The sequence below is a fragment of the Melanaphis sacchari genome, unplaced genomic scaffold (genome assembly GCF_002803265.2).
Source record: "Melanaphis sacchari strain LSU unplaced genomic scaffold, SCAv2.0 Contig31_pilon_pilon, whole genome shotgun sequence".
NCBI lineage: Eukaryota > Metazoa > Arthropoda > Insecta > Hemiptera > Aphididae > Melanaphis > Melanaphis sacchari.
This window is the reverse complement of record NW_020271193.1, coordinates 2,835,258-2,858,855: the sequence shown is the minus strand read 5'-3', so window position 1 is coordinate 2,858,855 and position 23,598 is coordinate 2,835,258.

Sequence of the window (23,598 nt, the reverse complement as noted above, 5' to 3'; positions counted from 1 at the left end):
GATAATAGAAAAAGAAAAGTATAAATAAATCGAAGTTTGTAAGCTAATCAATCTCTTTTTTTTATTTTAGCTATTATTTTCGTTTTCTATCAGTCGGCGAATTTATCTTTACTCGAAAATATTAGGACCGCGTTCAGAAAACTTTCTAGGTTTTTATGGAATTTAAGAACCTCCTTTTTTATGTGAATTGTTAAGTAGATGTGATGAGATTTAAATTTAAGCAAGTATTTTCTGAATTATTCTACTTAATGTCCTAAGAACAATAGTGTACTGAATATTTTAGTATAATTTTATTTAAATTATGTACCGGCTTAGGATTTGTATGGGCTATGTTTTTAACAATAATGGTTGTACATTATATTTTCGTGTATTATAATACATAAAACGTAGAGGTCTTGAGTAATTCTTATGGAAGTAAATTGTGTATATATATTTTTTTTAATTGTGTTTTATATATGACCCTGTAGTCCTATAAGTTCTACACGGTCTTTAATGCCATAAAACATCTAAGTAATTCAAAATATAGTATAAGAATCAAAATGTTAATCAACGTATAATTTGAGCATAACAATAAATATTATAAACTTATGAATGAAAATTATGCATAAAAATACTTTTCAAAATGAATATAATGGTACTTACTAAATATATTTTGAGTGTATTATGCAATATTAACTTATATTGTTATTATGTTTTTCATGTACATTCAGATAGGACATATTGAATTCTTCATACCGTATGTCATGCGATAAAATTGAACCACGATGAGGTTATGATTGAATTTCGTTTACATCATTGAACATTCAGTTTGAATTGTTTGAATATGATGAGTACTGTTATCGATGTAAGACGTGACTTAAATAATATTGAAAAAATTCCCCGCGTAGAAACATTTAAAAAAATAAAAATAAAATACGATTTATGAATAAATATTATATACAATACTAGTATTGAAGTCAACGCAAATAATTTGCTTAAAACATAATTATTTTGCCAAATTTTGTGAAGTCTATTAATATCTATATTAATGTTATATGCTTAATGTAGATTTCAAACGCAACCATAAAAATGTAGGTACACTAAACATTTGGAATATTTATTTTTAGTACCGTCATAAAAATATTATTGCGGAGTGTAAAAACGCCGAATTTTTTAGATTTTCAAATCTTTTTAGCCACGCCGGACTTAATAAAAAAAAAAAAAACTTCTTATTTTCGATTAAGTTCGAAATTTAAAATTTGATAGGAATATTTCTCCTATTTAAATATTTACGTATACGCGTAGAAAATCAGTTAAACTGTTACAGAATAGATTGTTTTGGACGAACGCGAGATATGAGTTTTAAATATTTTATTAATTATTTCACCCCGCCGTTTTCTGCAAATTATTATCGTTTTAAAAATGTCGAAAATTTATATTTATTTGTAAATGAGGCACTTTGCGATTCCGACGATAAAACTAATATTTTAATTTTCAATTCGATAACTACCGTTTACATAATATTGCACGATTATACACCAACACATACGTCAGTCTATTATTTTATTCCCCTCGTCGTCCATACTTTATACCATAATCATGCGCGCGCGCGCGCGCGCGTGTGTGTGTGTGTGTGTGTGTGTGTGTGTGTGTTATCATATACATTATCTGCCCTTTATGTACGAATACATTTTCATATTATACTCTATATAATAATGAAATGGAAAAGTTTGATCAGACGACCCCATATTTGTTTCCGCGGAGTGGGTCCGGTTAATCGAACGCCGCTGTTGGCGATTGTCGCAAAACACAATACATCATTCGATTCGGGTCGACCGATTTGCATTTATGCTGCACGCAGTTGAATTATTACATAGAAAATGGACATTTGCCTAGATTTATAGTGAGGACCGTCGAAAAATCCGTCGAACACGATCATATTATCGTCGTATCAATACTGCGATGCGCATAATATATGACGCGACCATTAAAATCATAACATTATAAATTATTGTTTTAACGACTGACCTCTTATGGTGTATGAATATATTATTATTTAATTATTATAATTGCAGCGCATTGTAATTGAATGATGAGCGGATCAGTGTCGTACGGCGATTGGTTTTATTTCGATGGCTCATAATATTGCGTACATCAAAAAATACATTTACAACACCCAATCGACAATATTTTTGCTTGATTCGGAGAGAAATTATTGTTACAGCAAGAAACGCGGAACGTACAGGCTCTATAGTGGTGTGCGCATGAGTATTTTAACAATAATTACCATTCGTCTTTAGGTCCGGGCCAATCTTTATAACGTGTGAACAGTGATCGTAATAACTATACTGTTAAGGTTTAACTGTGTAAATAACGAATGCCCATAGTCACAATATCATAAAAATTGTACAATTTATCGCATTACCCGCGACCTACGGACTATTCGATTTGCCTATCCGATACGCCGTGTAATCATATTTTTATAACGATTGAAATGCTTAAACGTCTAATGTTTTTAATAATAGGTATTGCAAAATAAATTATACACTTATACTATGATGGTAGATGTATTGCGCTTCAGGTATGTACATAACCAATATGTACATCAACAAAATAAATTAATTTAAATTTAAAAAAAAAAACCATTTAATATTATCACAACTATTTAATAAGTAAAAATATGATAGACGGGTATCCTTCCCGCGAATCCAATTTTATATGATAATGATACGTTATAATCTTTTGAGATTTATTCGATATTTTAATCAATAGTGAAGTTTTATTAAACTATAATGAAAACTGCAGAGAAAAGCAAAAATTCACTACATACTTAAATTTTTATCTAATTTTCAATTTACATAATATAATTGATGTTATTATATGGATGAGACTACACGAAAATTTCATAGTGATTTTTCCAAAAATTATCTATATAAAAAAAAAAAAAACTATTACATAAATATACGTGTACAATATTACCTAAGTAAATTTCTCACCTCGTTCGTGGGATCAACAATTTCAATCGCCTTCGACGGCCATGGCCAAAAAAATAACAGAGGATGAATCAATTATTCCTATTCGGTGCTTTTAGATTATTATTATTATTTTAATATCACTTCGTACGCAGTCGAGTACGATATTATTTCATTCAACCAGACCGTTACGCAAAACTCATCGGGATGCAACATTTTTAATTCGATTACGCCTTAAAGTTATACCTGCAGGTATGTTTATATTTTAATTTAAAATCTTTCAATAGCGTGCACATTTCCTAGTACCGTACGTTGATTACATCGTGCGCTCGGGTTATCGTATGTTACGCGTATTCTGTATATATTAAAATCGTTACAACGTAAACATTGCAGCGAAGCGGACGAAAATCGCATTTCTATTGTCTGCGTCGGAAGAGATCAAATATATCGCAGTACGACAACACACAACTGCTGCGGGATTTAAATCTACATAGTTCTGTACCTATTGTATGGAGCAAATAAAGTAATATGCCGTTTCTTTTTCGCAGACAAAATAAATAATAGCACAGTGTACATTTTCGTCGCGGCGGCATCGACAGTTTCAATCTGGAACTAAAACCGTACCAAAAAAATATCGGTAATATCAGTAGAATCAGAACAGATTTTAAATATACGAATCCTTTATGTGTGAATATGTGAGTGTGTGTGTGTGTATCTTACAGGACCGTCTCTATAGGGAAGTAAATGTGTCCTGCAGACTCCGCGAGCCTTGAGATTTTAATCAGAGTTAGGGCATCGCGTTTGAAAATAATTATATTATTTCGTAACATTGAAAACGTCACGTTCCGTAATGTTATAAAGCAGCGATACGCATACGTGATAAGTGAATAAATTTTATGGTCCAGGATATGAGTCAAACATGGTAGGACAAAACTAGCGGGTAAAGGAATACTTGTAGGAAAATCTTCTAGTGTTATATGTCTTATACACAGCTCGGACTTGATATATTTGTTTCTTAGAGATAGGTATCAAAAATAGTATTACCTATCTATACAAGCTGCAATGATTTTTTTTTTTTTTGTGTAATTCAAAGACTACTCTACGGACAATTCTTCTGAAGTTCGTTAATTTTGAACAAATTATTAAAAATATTTAAAAAAAAAAAAAAAAAAAAGTGAGTATTTTAAAAACACCTGTAATTATAAATGTATGTCAGGTTTCGCAATTATTTTCGTACTGACACTTGAAAATTCTGAGGACGGTCCTGTGTGCTGCTTATTGTTCATAACCGTGGCGTATCTTCATTAAAATCGTATAAATCGATACAATAAAACAGACGCTATTTTCTTTTAATGACCTCACGTGATGCTCCGATCAAGTTCACAATATACTTTAAAATGATGTTCGTTCTCTTATAAGCACCGGGTATGGTTAAAAGCAACAAAAAATCGGTAGCATATTAAAATTGTGCATAATTTAATCATCAACAGATGCATGTAGTAATATAAGTATATCACTCGAATGTGATATTTAATATGTCATGTCAATACAAATCGACAAACATTTAAATGTTTACTTTTTAGACCGATATAGGTACAAAACCCGTTAAGCCGTAATAAAAGTTCTTGCCAGATCGGCTCGAGCCTATTAGTCCGCGAATATGAATAATAATAATAATGTTTATGACGTATTATTATTATTATTATTATTATTAACGTCACAGTTATGAGCGCTCGTCGCGGACACACGTCAAAACGCGCTTATTGTTTAACACCTAGTCGTTTTATGTATTATAATATTATATTGTTGTATGTGACCAAACATCTTCATAAATGTTGTTATTATTATTATTATTACTATTACTATTATTATTATTATTATTATTATTATCATGGCATTATGTGAAATTGTGTGCCGACACGTTTGCAGTACTCGACCCGCTATGGTCGACACTTCAAAAGCACATAGCCGGCCGACCGGCAGGCGAATCGCCCTGCACCTAATCCGTTTACCAGAGTCAACAACTCGACGTGGTTTATTACAATGGAAAATATATTCGAAACATAATTTTGCTTTATCGCGTGTCATATATCATATTACGCGTAGACGCAATAAACATTATAATAATATTACGATTTTGTATAATGTAAAATATCATATTATTCGTCGCGTTATACGTACTACACGCTTAGAAAAATAATCACACACGTATATCATATATACAATAAATTTCAACGCATAACACGAGTACGGCAATTATGGTAATAATATGTCCTAAGTGTGCATGTATTATGATGATTATTATTCAGCATTCTCTATGTATTCGTGTATATAATTATCATTATTTATTACAGCGATATTGCTTTCCCGAGACCGTTGATAAATTATTACGCTTCATAATATTATATTAATCTATAAAGGGCCTAGATATAATTTTGTGAAAATCTCGTACTCACGGTTTACACGAATAACTTCGCTTTTAAAATTCTTGTACCTATAATATAATATGTGTATACATTTTAATCGTACAATTTATGAGTTGATGTATTAAAATAATAGGTGTAAGAAAATAAACGTGAAATACATCACTGCCCTTATTCGTTGTTTTACCGAAACTCAATGCCCTCCCCCAACATGTAACTAAATTAAATTCTAGTTAAACATTACTTTTTTTGAAATAAATATAATGTGCCAAAACTGATTCGATATCTTCGGAACTATACTTCACAAATGCTTCAGATATTATAATTCACAGTTATTATTAGTTATTGTTACTATTTTTTTGCAAAATACTGCAGTCATATACATATTATACTATACGGGTTCTTTTTTTTTCCTTGTGGTATCGTCACACGGTGGTGAACCGTTTGAATAATACTTACCCCATGTGACATTTACTGTACGAGTTCTAGGTCTAACGAACGAATTCATTATCGTTTATAAAATGACCACACGTCATAGATATTAAATGCTCGTCGAGACGGTCACGTTTAATGGGTCCGAGGCGGGTTTAAACCAAAACGTTTATGCGATTGTTACGCGGGACAAAATGGAGCGTAATAATTGGGAATTAATGTCGGCAGCGCGGGCGGAGATTTTCGCGCGGTGTCTCGTGGTCGTGACAGCCGAAAAGCCAGCAACGTTTTTGTTATCGAAATGAAAGATAGTCGTCTCTCGTAATCCTCGCCCTTTAGATACCCGCACTGTTCCGCTTCACCCTCACCATGCCTGACAACACTCCAACCCCCTGCCACTAACTACCCTTACTCAAAAACACACCTCTCTCACCGGGCTCCTTCATCGTTCTATAGCCAAGTCTCACGCACGATATATATATATATATATATCACTGACGCAGTATCCACATTTCATTCCACCACCATCACAACCACCACCACCACTACTACCACCTTAGGACCTCGAGTTTCTAAAGACAGTCTTCTATATATATTATATAATACGCCCCGGACGTTTTCCACATCATTTACACTCTAGACGCTTTGTTTCTACGAGGTTTTTTTGCGTCACCCATACACCCCTTAGAATTTTCTATTCTGCGTAAGTATACAGCACGTCTGGTATCGCAGTTACCGTAGTAACTGAATTTATACATTATATTGTATACGATATTACATTATTTACAGGCCGAGGTCAGTTACCGCAAATCACCGTCACAGCTGCTAAATATAGCTATCAGTCATATTCTGTACATATATATATGTGTGTAACTAAAAAAATGTCCACGCCTACACATTTAAATCCCGACCAATTTAATGAAAAATTGGCAATTTTAGTATAAATACAGATTTAGTGTAATAAACGCGTTAAAAAAAATCTTCCATAAAAAATGCTCAACCGTTTTGATACCAATTAAGACGTACGAGCAATAAACTAAACAACTCGTACACTATAAATTGCATGTCTATAAGTGATTGTACAGGAACGTCGACGATGACGATGCGCGACGGCGTGCGGTCACGCTGATAGGTCTGCGGTCATCCCTTCGACCATTATATATCATCCCCTTATCCCCGAGTCAAATACACACACTCACACTCACACAAATGTATATTCGGTATTACTACCCCCTCGCTGGCCTACCACCGGTCACGAATTTCCGGTAAGTATTCGACCGACCGTCCGACCGACCCGCGCGCACCACTCCAAGTGTGTGACACAACAGTTTCGTGTCTTTAATTAAACTCCCGAGTTCCGACTACCACCCACTCCTCGCGAAAAACTTCCCAGACGGAGTTATATTATTTGCGAGGCCGAGGACACCAGAACTTATATATAACTGCTGGCTACCGTTTCTAACTGCCGTGGAGCGGTGGGAGAGATGGCTGCAACTATAGAGCATACCACCGCATGCGTTTGAAACGATTTCCCGACGGCGATGGTGGTGCAAACGACGCGAACGCGAAAACCGCTCTGCCTTTTGTTATATGCGCGCACACACACATTTATATTTATATATATATATATATATATAATCTCCGGACGATTCAAACGGATCCCAAATTAGCTAGGTCCATTATAATAATATATTGAAAGAGAACCATTCTCCGACGTCCCCGCTGCATATACTCGTATATATATATATATAGTGATTTATCGAGTTAAACACTTATACTGGTGCACAATGCCAAAAATTAAACGGTCAACCGTATTGTATACGCGCCATGCGGTGTATAGGCACCGACGTTTAATTTATATCAAATATAGCCCGAGGGATTTACGTCACGCGGGATGCAGGGACGCAGTCCATACAGTGACAAATTTTCGTAAAATTATTTACGCCGTTCGGTCACGATAAATGGCGTTTGGAAGTGTATGGACCAATAGTAATTCGCGGGAAAGTAATAAAACAACAACTACACTACGCTCCGTCGAATGTGAATGTAACACACGGTCAAACGAAATCGTGCTAATACGTATCACGTCCGAAACTTCTGGTAATCAGTTACGATACAAAATATTATAACGTATTATATAATAAAGTCCCAACGAAAACAAACCCTTACCGTACAGAGTGCTTTTTGATGGCTTTCAAATTAGTAAGTATATACACATAGTTACGAGCGCTCATTCACGCACTGCGGCAAAGTTAATAAATATAACTTATGTGTTGTGTGTCTTTGTGTCGCTGACCATTATTCCATAAGACAGACATTTTAAATCGTACACGTCCAATTCGTCTCGCTTTACCGATCCGGACATGATCACCGAGCGCATGCTTTATGATTACCGACTTCTGTGCTGTTCCTGAATCCTGGGGCGTACGATTCAACGTTTTATATTTCTATGTCGAACATATAGAAATAATAATAATACGAATAACACATTTCATTTCTGCAGTTATTGTTACCTATTCGACTATATATATATTATGAATAACAGCTACGGTTATATGTTATACACTATGAGCATTTGTTTAAATTATTATATCTGTAATACCATGGGTACTCTCATCCTGTTATAACACCTTTAAATAACATAAAAACCAACGAGGTTTAGCGGATAAATTTACATGACGTACCTTCCGTATTATTTATTTTAATAACGAACGATTTAATTACAACACGTACGAATTATTATATACGAATTTGCGCTGGGTTAGGTACATAATTTCTATACATAATTTAGACGCCCGTTGATGACATAAAATATAATTCGTGATTTAATGTTTCGGCTGAAAATTGATGTGGTAATAATTTTGACTTGGGTACATTTCATGAAAACATACCGTGTCCGTAGCACTAACATTATAAGATTTAATATTGGAATTTATTAAAAATAGTCACACCCCAATCTGTGTAAGTGTATACTCCGGGGTTTTGATTAACAATAGACGGTTTCACTGAATTATGTCTCTTATCGTCTTATCGATTTAACTTCACTACACATTGTGATATATGATGTTGACCCAAGTTTGTCAGCGTAAGCCGGTGAGAAAGTTTGATACTCTCGCGCAAGATTGATACTCTCTGTGCCTTAAGTTTCCGAATTGTAAATTACGGTTTTTGTATTTTAGATTTCAAGTAGAACGATAAAGTCATTTATTATAATATACACCTACCTACAGGCTACAACAGCGTTATCATTTGGAAAAAAATGAAAATCGTGTAATTCTGGGTATGTCTCAATTAAGTAAAGAAATTTATTCAATTATTTTTTTTTTTTTTAATAAATGCCTACATTTATTTTAATTTTTTTTCACCATAGTACAAGCTTCATAACTATTGGAAAGTTTTTAAAAGTTATTCGGTTAAAATATAATAAAACATTATGTAGTAACTACTTTTTACTCATATGCAAAAGAATAGGTAATGCATAATTTTTAGTATGAAAATACAATTTCTGACAATAAAACAATTATGAATGGTTATTGAAAATATAAAATGAATATTATATTATATTATATTTATAAATATATTGATTTAAATCTTCATGTTTCATATAATTTAAACATTTTTTCAGTTATTAAATCATTTATGTCAAAATCAAAGCTATCACAAAGTATACAAAAAACAAAGAGCTATACTATTCAATCATACAATGAAATAATAATCTCTTGTCATTAACGTACCACCGTTCAAATAAATTTAATCAAAATTATTTTAAATATTCTATTGTAATAAATTGGTAATTTTTTTATACAGTATTATTTCTGCAGATATATTTTTAATTTGAAAATATACTTGCACTCTAACCACTGGTTGTATTCATGTTCTCTATTTACATTAATACATATGTATATATATATATTACCATAACTAATTCAATAAAACTTAGCAAGAATACTAGTATGAAAGGAAAATTTAAAATTTACTTTATATTAAAATAAAATAAGTATAAAATTAATTTGATATTTCTATTCGAAACTTAACAGAATTAAATATATTTTTAAAAAAAATAACATGATATTTTAATGATAGCATCATTAGGTATTTAATATTAATATAACTACCTACTATTATAGCATATTGTTCATAGACAATATGGCCTAGCAATTAGCACAATATTACCAGCTGGTAAAATAATGAACGATAATAAAAGCATCAGAACCAAATCTTTAGCATAAGTATGATTATAGTAAATATGAGATAATATACGAACAGAGGCATGTCCAATGAGAAGTTTAGGATTATCACCCCCCGTCCCTCACCATCACCGATAGCATTATTTTTACTTTTTCGCTAAATACACTTATTAAAGCTGTTATTAATAATTGTTTATCATACCCAATACCAATCGTGATCCGCACTATTTAGTATTATACACTAAATATTTACGGTACATCTATACTGGATAACCGTTAAAAGCCGCATAAAATGTATTACCCATAATGAATATATATATATATATATATATATTTATAAACTATTAAAAAAAATATCATGTGTCAATATAATAGATTTAATATTTATGCTAATATAAGCTGAAAATATACAAAAACGGTTAATCCGAGAAAATATTATGATATTTGTACTAAATACAAATGAGTTATGTGCTATTCCGGGATTTAGAGTGCTAAGTATCTTTAGCCACATTGGGATACTCACCTGTAGACTTATAATCCCTTAATACGCCAGTTCCATATAAAATATAATAATGTATATCGACTATAGTGTGCATGTGCGTAAATAAAATTTATAAACGTAACGACGCTATTCCGCATAACTGTTCTAAAGTGGGGTTAAATAAAGTTTATTAAATCAACTAAATTATAGTTTTTCGGGTATTAAAAAAAAAAAAAAAAAAAAATCATAACATTTAAATTATGCCATTGCGAGTTTACTGTTTTGGGTTATACTATAATAGGAACAAAGTGGTGCGTATATCAGATTATATTATTATATAAATTCGCCGCCGGTGCGCGGAATGGAATATTAAATAGTTTATTATTTCTAGAATTAAATGGCAGGAGAACAGTTAAACCAATCTGTTCAAAATGCATTACAGCTGCAGAAATACGTTACGGCATGCTCAGTACATACAATAAGCACCGTTTCCAATTAAATTAAAAATAACGTTGGAATCAGGCCATTACGAGACGTGTGTACATGTAATATGCGTATATACTTGGAGCTTAATGATTTAGGTAACTGCGTGCGAGTATTTCAATGAGATATTTCGATCGTATAGAATTGTATAGAAAATTTAAGAATATATTATTTTAAGCTCCGCAGAGTGATATGTGTATAAACTTTGGAGTTTATAAATCAAGTTCTGATAGGGCACAATTTGCATTCGTGCAAATTATATCTCACCGGTACAATCAATTTTTGATTTTAATCGCAGTGGTTTTTCAACAAAATACGCACCTAACCCTATAATGTTACTGCACAAGTTAAATCATGTATTTGTTCAAATTCTGATTTTTTTTTTCTTTAATTTATATTAAAAACCTTATATTAATTTTTAATCTTTAAATTAAAGATTAGATACCATATCTCTATGAAACTGTAAATCGTTAAACAGATGGTTTTTATAATAATGATATCATTTGAAAAGTAATATTTTGTATAGCCTTACATAACTTAGATGCCATTAAAAATATAAATAACTATTTTCAAATATAATATTTTAATATAAACATACTTAAAATATCCTTCAGACCGTATTTTAAATAAATTAAGCATTATCTCATTGTTTGAACATAAAAATAAACAAACAAACCTTGAGCGCCGCTGTAATGGATAAAAAATCACTCTGTATAAGTACTAGCTTTAACAATATCATTATTAATGCATAAATGGTGTATATATAGGTACACCATCATAAATCATAATGTACCTTAACGTGGAGGTGGATAATGCAGTATTTTATCAATTATTTTAAGACATATCCTCTAACAGGCACGCACATCGCTAACGTTTTAATGTAAACCGTAAGAGGATGAAAACGGTAAATAATAATTAATAACAATACTCTTGACAAAAAAAAAAAATTTTAACATTTTCATTCAAAAATATCAACTGTGGAAACCACAACCACATACGTATTATGTGAGCACCGTCGTTTTATTTGTTCTATGTATAATAGATAACAATATATACATACGTGCGTGTTTTCTTCGCAACGAGAGTTTTCTAAACATTTTAGAGTTCGCAAAACTATAGAAACTATGTCACCAGGATGAATACAACAATGCCATACTTAGGCACCTCTATAACATTACATAGTTTTCTTCCCTTCGCTGATACCCCGTGTACACATTCACGTGTATATAATACGTGAACATTTCTGTGGGGCCTCCCGGAGAACCTTCTCGTCCACCTATAGCTATTCTATAGGACTTTCAAAATGACCTGAAACTGCTCAACGAATGAATTTTCTGTAGAAATAAACAATTCTTTTCGCGCTGCTAAGACTTAAGTGAATATAATAATAAACTGTAGTCGAATAAATTGTGGCGTGCAAACGCATAATTAAAATTTAACTGTATTACATGGTTGATCGAAAACACTTAAAGGACATTAAAATTGATACCTACTTATTATTGTAGAAATTGTGAATAATAAATGTATATATAATATAGTTATTAGATTTTTTTTTTTTATTTCTTAAAATTTAGTTTTCAAGTATAATTATTGATACTTTTATAGTGTTCCACAAGGTAGTAATTTGAGACCCATTATATTTATTATGTATGTTAATGACACTTGTCTTATATTTTTACATAAATCGTAGAATGAAGTTTATGAGTAAGCCTACAGAGGTTTTAGTATGATATTAAAAAGTTTAAATAATAGAAATATGTCTTTAAGTATTGATAAAATTGTGTATTTATGCAGTATTCATTATTATTATTTTTTTTTTTTTTAAGATGGAATATTCATATCAACAATTTATCAAGAGACCTACGTTCTATTATTTATAAAACAGTCAAACCCAAAAACATGATACCTAAACAAACAATGAAAATTTTCTACTTTATATTATATCAATCAAATTTTCAATATAGTCTTTTGGTATGGGACTTTGAGATAACATATCAAAATAATATAGTTAGGATTTGTCTAAATAAATTCACTCTACAAAGATCTACGAATGATAGCAATTTAGAATTTGATATATTGCCAGTAAGGTTTTTATACAAAAAAATTATTATTATGTACTTGGTTGAGAAATTTAATTTATATATCGCCCATAATGAATTAATCGACAAAAGAGAAATGAGAAATTTGATATAACTGTTAAGTATGCGAGTACATCTTTTGTGGATTATTTGGGTCCAACTTTTTTCAATTCGTTGTCTTTTAAATTTAAAAAAAGATAATACTTGAACTTTAGGAATGAAATTGCTAGTAGGTATTAAATGCTTGATATTTAAATATTTATCCTTAGAATTAGATAGTAAGTTGCAGTAATATAAAGCAGTTTGTTTTAATTTTGTTATTTGTTGTACCTATAGCACCTAGTTTATTTATTTATCGTAAGATTGTTCTACATAAAAAACTCTTTTCTCTCTCTCTCTATCTCTCTCTTTTAAGAATATTTTTTATAATCTTAAAATTAATTTTTTAAATTTGTACGATTTTATGGTTATTGAATTTTAACATTAATATAAACTTATATACAATGTTCTTATTTATTATATTTAGCATTAATTAGCTCATTATCTCCAACACAAGCTGCATAAACTTACAGGAGATAGGTTAATCAATTCTATAACTAATTAAATTTTGATCTTAATATATGTTTTGTTTTTAATGAATAAAAAAAAAAAAATTCAAGAGTAAGTTATACTCAAAAATTTACAATATAAGTTAATTAAAATTATTTGTACATTTTACTTTTACATGAAACAATTTTCATGAAAACCTAAATTAAATAAATTATTACTATTAATTAACTATAAGTGTATAAATCTATTACTTGAAATGGTTTGAAAAATGTTATCTTATACATATTTTATTTTTAAATAACAAAAAAAAAACAAACGTTAAATTTCAAGATGTATTAGCGAGGATGAAAGGTAGAGTAACCAGTGATGGCATGAACTTTCTTATTTCACGAAGCCATTGTTGGTGCTAGCAGTCTATACTACCTAAATTTCAAAATAAAATACCGCATACAAAAATATGTCATATTTTATAACCAAGGGAGACAATGGCCTCATGTAATACGCTATAACACCACAACCGGGGAAACTCTTAAGTCACGAGGATGAATCTATAAGGGGGATCAATATTGGCCGACGGCGTTGGTGAGCGAAACAAGCTAAAATCAGAGCCCCTAGGTAATATATACAGTGTGTTCAACGATAAAGGTAACACGAAATATTTCGAACGCATGACCTTGTATGCAATTCGGGTTTTTTGTAATGTATAAAGGACATAAAATTACATTTATTTTTGATAAATCTTAATTCTTTTGTGGGTTTGCGCATGCAATAAAATAATTTTTAATGCTAATTCTTTTTGAGTTCAATTTAATTATGTGATTACAACTTACTTATAAGTTTGCCTATTTAAATGACGATGAAAAAATTTTCGATTTATAATATTATCAGTCAATTAATACTACATAGAGCTTTGATTTATAGTGATTTCTATGAATTTTTACAGTATACCACTCAATACAAGATTACATTAATTCTACAGTTAATCAAATTTTGTAAATGCAATTTTTGTACTAATTAAACAAACCAACACATCCTATTATTTTACCCGTTATCTCATAAATTACTTGTAATTATGATGGCATACTAAATTTTAAAAATTCATACGAAATCACTTATAAATTTGTAAAACTCTAGTAGACTATTGAAAATACGATAAATCAAATGTTATAAATCTGAAAATTTAACTCATTCTCAATCAAATAATTTTGAAGATAGAGCAAACTTTTAAAGGTCAAAGTTCTTGAAAATTCACATAATCTGAATTTGAACTCAAAAAAGGGGGGTGCCATTAAAAAAAAAATTATTTTGTTGCGCATGCGCAGAATTTTTTTTTAAAAAATTAAGATTTATCAAAAATAAATGTAATTTTATGTCCTTTATACATTACAAAAAACCCGAATTGCATACAAGGTCATGCGTTCGAAATATTTCGTGTTACCTTTATCGTTGAACACACTGTATAAATCATTAATTTGAAATATTAACAGGGTGATCAATTTATTATTAATAGAAAACGGCTAAATTCTAAATGAAAAATAATGGCACGTGAAGTCATTATATTTTTTTCATAAGTTCAATTTCAATTATTTTCATTTATTGTTTAAAAAAAGGACAATGTCTGACAAAGTGGCTGATTTCGTTTTTTTTCTTAAAGGTACGTATCTAATGTTAAGTTGGATTTTTAAAAATTTCAGAAATGTTATACGGGAATATTGCGCTAATAATTGGTACAATAAATATAAATCTGGATTGTCACTGACTTGGAATTTTTTCATATTCCCACTAATCAAAAACAATCAATAAATAAAAAATAACTGTTCATTTATATTTTATGCACCTACCCGAATATAATATAATATAATTTATACGTTAGAAGTCACAACAACGAAATCTAATTTGTTATATTTACGTTTGGTGTGTATTTGGGTGCATAATAATATATACTATGAATATATTGTGAGTGCGTGTACAATATACATATAAACATTAAATGCCTCAAACGTAGTCAGCTGGTATATACGCTGTCAGGTCTTTCGGACAAATAATAAATCATTTGAAAAAGAACAGTGTAGCGACAAAAAAAAAAAACAAACATAACTCGCGTTTAGAGCTTTTTTTTAAAAAAAATAATAATGACACGCCGCCGCGAGGAAATAGCGGACGAACAGTTGCGCTTGATGGTTGGGTTGCGATATTAAATTTTTTCGAATGATTGAAGATCTCCGCATAAGATTTTGGAAATAGTATCTCGGCCCGCACTTCCGCACAGCGCACCACTGCACTGTAATCATATGATTATATAAATAATATATTACAGTAATAATATTGTTATTTTGTCATCATCAGCCGCGGTTTAGACTTTCCAGATATCTCAAAACGAAATCTAACCCACCCCCTCCCGTATATTATAGCAATATTGTGTCATGATAGGGGTAAGGGGAGAGCGAGAAACTGCGATGTAAAAATCCATGCAGAACTTTAACCGCTTAACCCCCCCCCTAGAAAATATTTTTTATTTATAATTTACTTTTTTAATATTATCCAATACAGAAATATAAAATCAAATAATTTGTTATAGCTGTCCTGTAAAAACTTTCTACGTATTTTAATTGTTAACTCCACAAATAAAATCATAGACATAGAGAAAAAGATTAATTATATTAAACATGCATAAAATTTACCGATTTTTATTTGAATTTTTCTGTGAAAATTATTTTTGATTAATTGTATTTAACGCAATTTGCGCTTAAAATAAAAGGATACTACAAAATATCGAAGGAAATACAATTAGTGCACAATAGCCACTTCGTTCTTCGTAAATCACAGTGACTATAAGGATATTTAAGTATTATAATGTATTATGTTTATAATATTAAATAATAATGACTATAAATAAACTATATTTAATATTTATGCAAAAAAATGTAATAACATTTTCAAAAAATATTCGGCATCAATATGATTGGATTGGCAAAAGCCATAATTACCTTAATATTATATTAATTATAGTATAGGCAGTAAATCTGCAGATATAATTTTTTAAAAAACACATAAAAATAGTGGCCAACTATATAACATTGGTGTGATAATTTAAAACTGTTGAAAGTTGTTTTAATTTTATGAACTGACACATATATAACAGAACATTAAAGTGACAATGTGTAAGCTTTGAACATACACCCGACCAGAAATATAAAACAAAAATAATTGTATAAAAATAGATACGTTTTTTATACTCTGTAGTAGACAATTAGTAACTTGTTAGTAGAATAAAGTAAGCGAGCTGCATCTGAGCTATATGTATAGGTATCTGAAGTAATACTACAAGGGATTTATTAGGATAAATAATTAATGTACATCATTATAATAACTGACATGATGGTAAGTATATAATATTAAACACTGTGATAACTGATAGGAGAATAGAAAATCAAAACATAATATCAAGACTAGTACAAGTCATAAATACTAAAATCAGAATGGCTTCTAAATACAATTTAAAAATACATTAGTCCTCGTTATTAAATTTTTCTTGCATAAAAAATTTAACATACATACATATTAAAAAATAATTGAATAAATAATTATAAAATATCAATTCTTATATTTTAAACTGACAATAAAACTCAATTTTTAATCTAATAATAGGATAAATAGATAATATCCTAAAATTAATCTAAATATTTTTTAAATGGTATTGTGTACCCATACTTAAATGTATGTTGTATACAAAAGTTCCCGCAAATAATGTTTTTTCTTTTTACAAAATAATTAACATCTTCATTTTTAATTTAAGTATAATATTTTGTTCGAAATTGAACAAAAAATATCTATGAAAAGTAAATTTAATTGTATATTGTTTAGATATTTTTAGTTATATTAGAAAATACTCATGACAAATATTAAAATAAATGTTTAAATTTAATTTATAAGAAATTGAAGATTTTAAAAATACTAACTACGAAATATTTTAGTTTGTAATATAATATGATTAATAAAAAATGTAAAAACAATTTTAACAAATTTCGAAAAATTTGGACTTAAAAAAATATGACTATGAATTTTTAATATTTTCTAATTGGTAAATAAATAACTTATGAGAAACCTTTTATTAAATTCTCCATCATTTTTACCCAGTGATACATTTTTTTATCAACATTTATAGAACAAAAAAAAAATATAAAAATTAAAAACCTCTATAAATAGTATAAAAATAGTCAGAATGTTTTTTAAATTAAATTATCTGTAGAAAACAATAGTATCTAAAGATTTTTTTTTAAGTTACCATAAAAACAAAACTGGTTTCGCCAAAAAAATTTCAGTTTTCTTTATTTTTTTGTTTATTTTTAAAAATATTGTAAATTTTTTATTCTAGTTCCTCTAAAGTACTATAGATTATATCTAATTTGTCATTAGCAAAAACCATCCTTAAAATTAAAAATCAAACCATTTTTTGACTACTTACCGTGTACCTAAATTTATACAAACAAAAAAAAACACATCATTGTAAAATCAATACATTCATCGCTTCATTCAAATCTATTCTATCAGACATGACGTGGAAGTATCACATACCAGTTATATAGTGTTTAGGTTTTTGAATTGATGTTGTCTATATATTCTTAAGCCCTTTTGTAGTTTTCATTTTGCTATCTAGATTTTTCCAGATGGTCTCACATTTTTGACAACAGCATTGAGTTATGGTTTAACCATTAAAATTTGTGAAATTTATTAATGCATTCTATAAAAATGTACTAACATTAATATTATTTCTTACACAAAAAAATATCGAAAATAAATTATAAAAGGTGTATATAGGTCACATAATGTGTTTTAAATACTAAATAGTAAGACAACTAATTGGCTTTGAACTTTGAAGATAATCAAAAGAATATGATTCAATTTTACCGCAGAAAACTACGTACATACTAGATATACCTATTAATACGTTTAATTAATCATTAAATAAAATTATGTTATTTAACCAGAGTTATAATTTATAATAATATATATTATATCTAAAAGTAAAATAAAACAAATCCCATACACAAATATCACTCTATAATAATTTATTTACAATTTTTAAATTAATTTTCAAGAAGAACATTAGTAATATTTGTTTTATTTATTTAAACATATTTACACATTTCAGTAATTTGAAGTAATAAATATAATAGTAAGAAAATAATAATTTTTGATGGTATTTACAATGATTATTGATTAGAATACAAAGAAAAACTAACATTAAGGTATACTATGTATAATTAATTATTTATGAATATTGTGTAATCGAATGTGTAAGAGATTCAATGAACAGAACGATAATGATCACAGGAACTTTTGAAAAATAAGAAGGTAGGAAGTCAATGCTGGCAAGGAGATAAAGTGTATCTGGTAATTATCAAAAAAAGAAGTAAGGAATTGAATGACTGTTTTATGAAGACGTGAAGAAGGTGAGGAATACTTGACAGAATCGTTGTAAGCAATAGTAAACGTGGCAAGTGTATACTCAGTTTTGAGAACTTAGAGTGAAAAAGGAATTGATTTTGTACCCATTCAAGTCTTAATTGGTCGTTAGCAAGGTTTATACTCAAGAATCTTAAGATTATATGAGTATGTTTTTATTTATTTATTTATTTTAACAATTAGGTAACGGACAGACCCCTGTGAATACAAAGTAAATAGATACATATAATTAACAATAGATAGTACGTATACATAGTAATAAAAATAACGATAGTTCTAAATAAAATACAGAATTATAAATTACCTAACTAAACAGATAGAAAAATGATTGGACAAAAAAAAGAAGCGTCTTCGTTCCCGATAGAAACTAAACACCTGACCGGTTGGTTTCCTAGAATATTTATTTCATGACAATTTTTTATTCGCACGTTTAATTTGCGTTGAAATAACAACTCGGTATGAATAAAATTATAAGCAACGCGTGTAAGTATAGGTGTATCACATAGCTAATATTATATAAGCTCTTGAAATCCACGACGGAAATGTCGATGAGACCACGGAAAACATTAAAAGGTGTGGCGTGATGCTTTCAAACCTGCAGACCATCGTGAGCGACGTCGGACTACTCAACCCTGAACGATTTATTGTTGTCATCGTAACCTATTGTTCGCGCGGGTATAATATATTTTGTAGTGGTTATAGAGAGTGAAATGGAGTACGAGATGATTCATATATTATAAGCCATTAAAATTAGGTACGCGTAGAACTCGAACCGATGCTCTCTGATTGGCTGTTATTGAAAGAAGCAATGTATCGAGACAAAAATTTTCTACACTGATATATTATAGTCAAATGTCAACAACTACAAAACAATCATCATTATCTATATGACCTATTATACAATTTTAATTTTAAAAAATTGATGATATAATAAAAAGTTTTTAATAAAAATCGTTTCATTTTTGACGTGTTAGAATATATGACTAAGAATTCATAATATAGATTAATAAAAAAATATATACAATATACATGTTTTATATACGAGTATATGTACAATAGGAATCCCTATTTTTTTCTCTTTAAGCGGAGGGATAAATGCATTGATTTTATCATGATGTTTTTTTTTTTTTTTGTGGATGAGTACCCGATAGCGTGATGATTAAATGCTTCGATTTTCAAAACTGGAGATAGTTTTAGGTATGAAATTACTTCAAAATTCTCAGGACTTGTTTTTATAATCAGGAAAAACGAAAGTTTTTACAAAAATCCAATTTTTGATAAAGCTGATTTTATTTTTTTTTCTATGTCACTCAAAAATGAATAACCTTAGATGGGTACTAAAAATGTTCACTAAATGTTTTTATTATCATTTTTTATTTCAATAACATTTTTAGAATATTTCATTGTTGAGCTATTTATAAGAAATGTTAAATTTTTTTTAGTTTTTTTTTTCGTATAAATTTTGATTAAAAATTATTTTACAGATAAAAGTGCTTAAAAATTTAATAAAAGATCTCAAAAAAGTGATTCTTGTGTCTGTATAGAGATATTAAAAATACATAGGCTCAATTTTTTTTTTTTACATGAATCTGAAATTGAAATGTTAACAATTTTTGCCAAATTCACAAAAAAATCAAACTATTTTGTAGTTGATAATTCAAAAACATTTTATTTTTGTACCTAAGTTTTAAAAAATTGTATACAATATTCATAAGTAGTTCATACTGAAACCATAAATTATTAGAAATGTATTAAGACATTTACTTTTTAGACATTTTAAATTCCAATTTGGACGAAATAACTTATTTAAACGATAAATAACAATATGTTATATTGTTATTAATATTTAAAAACATTATTCGTGAGAACTTATTTTATATTATTATGAATTTTAATATGCTAAATAATATTTTTGATTTATTTCTAATCGTTATCTCTTTATAGCTACTATGAATCTATTTTTAAAATTTTGCGATATTTACAGAATAATGTTGTTAAATTTTGTATCACATAAGTTAATATAATATGGTATAAAATGTATCATTATAGTTTATAACAATTAAATATGTGTTAATAATTTAATAAATACAATATTTTCGGAAAGCATTATATCAACTTACTATATTAATACAATAATACTAAAAGTAAAATAAATGACTTTAATAGTTATATCAGAAAATCCTATCACTTAGTGATATGGGCCGATAAACCAATTCCATTCAGAATCCTTTTTTTTGTACCCAATGATATATTATTGAATTCAAATTTAACACACCTCTAATAGTGACCCTTTCAACACCCAATATACAGCATAGCACAGTGGTTCCCAACCTTTTTTATTCCATTCACTCCTTATACATTTTCAAAAATCTCACGCTTCCTTCCCTTAATTTAAAAATTAGATGATCTTTTTTTAGTAAGTCGCACAAATAAATTTCACAAAACAACTATATATTATATTATATAATACAACTAATGACATTTTTTTTTCTAATAATTTTAAAAATAAAAACAAATCAACTTAATAATTAATAGGTACATTTTTTAATACAATTTTATAAATAATAATTAAATATGATGGTAAAATTAACTCAATGAGAAATTCGAGTTTGTTTTTTCTTACCAAATCCATAATCCGTGGGGATATATATTTTGATAACGCGCAACGCATAACATTTTCCACATCCGATCGATTTCTTTGCTTGCTTTTGGTTTACAAAAGCGTGAAAAAGCCTGACTCACAAAGGTATTCGTATAATAAATTGTTATCAATGGGCAACAGTCTGAAAATTAATTTGTTTTCGATTTTACTGACTGTAAAATAACATAATTATTTCAACAATAAAATTCTCGTTATATCATCAAAAATATATTCTCCCCTGTTCAGTATCTGAATTCCCTCCCTAGTTGAGAATCACTGGCAGAACAGTACCCGCTTTTACCTTTTTTTTTTTTTGTTTTTTGATATTTAATTTTTTTTAATTTAATTTTTTTCTTGGTTTATATCAACAATTAAAATTATTAGCTTACAACAATATAAATATTAGTTACATAACAATAAGTCTTCACTAATTTAAGTGTCTATTAAATAATAACAGCCCACAGTACGATTTTAATTTAATATCATCAGGACATATTAACATTCGTATTGATATCAATTGATATTCTTTTTCTTTTTTTTATTGATCTTATTTAAGCCCGAAAACTAAGACCATTAGCTGTGCATAGGAACAGTAGGTTTTTTTTTGTAAGGTTTAGTAGGGTTGGAACACGTGTGTGTATGTATGTGCGTCATGGATTTGTCACTAAGAACTCGAGGGTGGTCACCCATCCGAGAGCTAGTGACTGAGGCCAACCACCGCGCCACACCAGGCCACACTGTTGATATTCTGTACACCTAGTTTTAATACCACATGATATTATGACGACATTGTATAAATAATATTACAGTAGGTGGCGCAAAAGATTAGGTTAATGGACTTATGACTACAAAAAATATAAGCCAATTTAAACATGTTATTTTGTTTGACACGACTTCATAATTGTTGGATAAACTTCGCCTGCAGCATACCATTTAGCGACCAGGTTGTGATATTATACCATGAAATACAATTTATGAAGATTTCTGATGTTTTAAATATAGGTAATATATTATGTTAAATGATGAAGAGCTGAAACTGCGTGCACGTCTGATGGCTCGATCTGTCATCGAGACGATACATGGGAATGCCACCACTGCTACCGTCGCCAACATTGCCGGCGTGAAATTCACTCCAACACCACTTTCATTCTATACACCGTACACGGTACACACTGACACTGTATAGGGAGAACGTGTTGATCCGATCGTTCGAGCACCGTTTCAAGACGATCAAGACCATGAAAATGACCCTTAATCGTTTCGACGATAAACGTGTTGTCGACCACGATCGGATACGCACACATGCTTACGGTCATTACAAACTACGTGTGTGATGATATTATATATTGTATTTTATAGACTTATGTAAATAATTAAAAAAATATCCATTGTCATATAATAGTATTATGTTTATATAAATGTATAATGTATATAGTTATAAAAAATTGTAATGATTTAAAAAGGCGATTGGAAATGAAGGGGTAATATTTATCAGAGATTATTAATTATACACCTTTAGATCAATCATAAAATCATTACATTACCTTTCTTCTCTTGGCAATGACTTCTTTCTGAATGTGGAATAAGGTGACCAGTGCACGTTGAATAAATGTAAGACTTTTTTCACTTAAATACACTTATTATCTTTATTATAGTTTTTCTTTAACACTATTTAATAGATTTAACTTTAACATAAATATAAAATTTATTTTAACACTAACATGCCTTTTTGTATATCTGATCTGCGTAGTCTTTTACACTCGCTTGTGATCATTTATACAAAAAGACTGGAAGAGCACTCCGCCTTGACCGTAGGTGACCGGCCCTCTTATATAGTGTGTCTTGTGTGTGTGTTTTGTCTGACTATAGGTCATTTTATTATTTTACATTATTATCTTAATAGATGA